This window comes from Chrysochloris asiatica, unplaced genomic scaffold (assembly GCF_000296735.1).
Source record: "Chrysochloris asiatica unplaced genomic scaffold, ChrAsi1.0 scaffold00318, whole genome shotgun sequence".
In the NCBI taxonomy this organism is placed as follows: Eukaryota; Metazoa; Chordata; class Mammalia; order Afrosoricida; family Chrysochloridae; genus Chrysochloris; species Chrysochloris asiatica.
The window spans coordinates 2556034-2558947 of NW_006408836.1; the positions used below are offsets into that span (position 1 = coordinate 2556034).

At 42.0% G+C, this 2914-nt stretch overlaps 1 pseudogene; it reads right to left on the reverse strand.

The window, feature by feature from the left end:
* Positions 1-2120: 2120 nt before the first annotated feature.
* Positions 2121-2569, reverse strand: LOC102819102 (annotated as a pseudogene).
* Between the last annotated feature and the right edge of the window lie 345 nt (positions 2570-2914).

A 2914-nucleotide genomic window follows, 5' to 3' on the forward strand; every position in this document is an offset into this window, starting at 1 on the left:
ATTCGTTCTCCAGCATCATTTCTATCACCAAGTCCAAATTTTCCAACTACTGGTCCCTCCTCTTTGCTCTGCAATATGTTCATTAGTCTCCCACAAATGTTATTGGATTATGACTATGGACAACTGTTTAAGGATCTGAGGCCAGTACCCTGTGATGATCTTTAAGACATTAAGTATGGCCAGTTGGAGTTAGAGAGTCACTGTATAGGTTGCCAAAGGTATAAAAGCCACAAGAAATTGAGCTTAAAAATTCAAGCCGTTTCTCTTGCCCAGGAGTCTCATCTTGCAGAGCCAAGGTGCTGTCTGAAAATTGGTGGTGCTAATTTTACCATGTTGCAAGGGAGTCTGAGACTATTATGGATTGAACTTTGCTCCTACAAAGTAAGTGGTATAAGCCCTAACTTCATGGTTTATGGTTATAATACCATTTGGAAATGAATTTTATGTTACATTAAGGAGGATGGATTAATGGAGGGTATGCCTTTATGTGGTGCTGTAGGGTCAGCACTGGACTGTGAATCACAAGGTTGTCACTTCAAACCCAACAGTCACTCCTGTTGTTATTGTTAGGTACCATCGAGTCTGTACCAACTCAGAGCAACTTTATACACAGCAGAATGAAACACTGCCCGATCCTGGACCAACCTCACTATTGTTGCCATGCTTAAGTCCATTGATACTGCCACTTTGCCAATCCATCTGACTGGACTTCCTCTCTGAGAATCATTGGCTCTTGTTCATATGGTATCTCTTGAAATGGTTGAACATTAACCATTTCCTTTTAGTACAATGACTCTTTGTATTCCTTCCATCTTCTCTTTATGCTTTCTGCATCATTTAATAATTTGCCCAGAGAATCTTCCAATAACAAAAGTCAAGGCTTGAATTTTTTCTTAAGTTCTCCCAGTTTGAGAAATGCTGAGCATGTTCTTCCTTTTTGGTTTTCTTACTCCAGATCTTTGCTCATTTTGTTGCAATATTTGACATTATCTTCTCGAGCTGATCTTTGAAATTTTCTGTTCAGCTCTTGTACTTCTCCATTTCTTCCATTTGTTTTAGCATCTCTACCTTGGAAAGCAAGTTTCAGTGTCTCTTCTGACATCCATTTTGACCTTTTCCTTCTTTCTTGTCTACTTAATGACTTCTTGCTTTCTTCCTGTATGATGTTCTTGATGTCATCCCACAGCTCTTCTGGTCTTCAGTCTTTAGTGTTTAATGTGTCAAATCTGTTTTTCAGATGATCTCTAAATTCAGGTGGGATATATTCAAGGTCATATTTTGGCTCTTGTGAACTTGTTTTTATTTTCTTTGGCTTCAGTTTGAATTTGTATATGAGTAATTGATGGTCTGTTTCACAGTCTGCCCCGGGTCTTGATTTGACTGATGATATGGAGCTTTTCCATTGTCTCTTTCAGCAGATGTAATCAATTTGATTTCTGTGTATTCCATCTGTTGAGGTCCATGTGTATAGTCATCTCTTTTGCTGTCTAAAGAAGGGTATTTGAAATGTACAAATTATTGATTTTGCAGAATTCTATCATGTGATCACGAGCATCATTTCTATCACCAAGGCCATATTTTCCAACTACTGATCCTTCCTCTTTACTTGCAACCTTTGCATTCCAATCACCAGTAATGATCAATACATCTTGATTGCATGTTTGATCAATTTCAGATTGAAGAAGTTGGTAGAATTCTTCTATTTCATCCTCACTGGCTTTAGTGGTTGGTGCATAAATTTGAATAATAATGGTATTAACTGGTCTTTCCTGTAGGTGCATGGATATTATCCTATTACAGACACTGTTGTACCTCATGACTGATCTGGATATGTTCTTTTTGACAATCAATGCAACATCATTCCTCTTCAATTTGTCGTTTCTGGCATAGTAAACCATGTCGTCATCAGATTCAAAATGGCCAATATCAGTCCATTTCAGCTCACTAATGCCTAAGATTTTTTTTTTTCCTTTCTCTTGTCATGTCATTTATTGATGGGAGATGCGAGTGCTGGGACCAGGTTTCCAGGCTCAGGATGAGAAGTAAGGGATGGGCGCTAGTGACACACGGCACCGTTCAGTCCCACAGTGCCGAACAGCCGTCCGGGCGTCAGGCCAGCCTCACATGCTAGGGGCGTACTGCCGGACCAGCCAGTCAAAGTCATTCTCCTTGGCAGGTACTCCCTGATGAATGCATGGGACCAGTGGGAATCTTTCAGCTGGGACAAGTAGTGGTTTGTCACCTCAGGAGGCTTGACCAGGTGCTGCGACAGGATGATGAGGTTGATCAATGTCTCTGGGTAGTCACTGTCCTTGTCAAGTACCTCCTGCTGGGTGCCCTCAGCATCCTCCCAGTGGCCCTGGGCCATGTGGCAGGCGGCCTGGCCATTGAGCAGCAGCAGTGTGGATGAGCACTTGTCAGCCAGCTCCTGGAAGGCATAGTAGGCATCTTGCAGCTTCTCATCACCTACAGCCAGGTTGATCCAGGCAGTGGTCAGCTGGGTGAAGGTGGCATCCTCGTCTTGGTCCTGTATCTTCTTCAGCTCCTTCCGGATATTTATGTGTTCCATATCATTTTTGACAATTGCTAATTTTCCTAGATGCATACTTCGTACATTCCATGTTCCGATTATTAATGGGTGCTTACAGCTGTTTCTCTTCATTTTGAGTTGTGCCCCATCAGCAAATGAAGGTCCCAAGGGCTTTTCTCCTACCAGCTTTACTCCATTCACGTCATCACGGTCAACTCTACTTTGAGGAGGCAGCTCTTCCCCAGTCATATTTTGAGTGCCTTTCAACCTGAGGGGCTCTTTTTCCTGCACTTTATCTGACAGTGTTCCTCTGTTATTTGTAAGGTTTTCAGTGACTAAATATTCGGAAGTAGGTCATCACGCCTTCTTCCTAGTCTGCCTTTG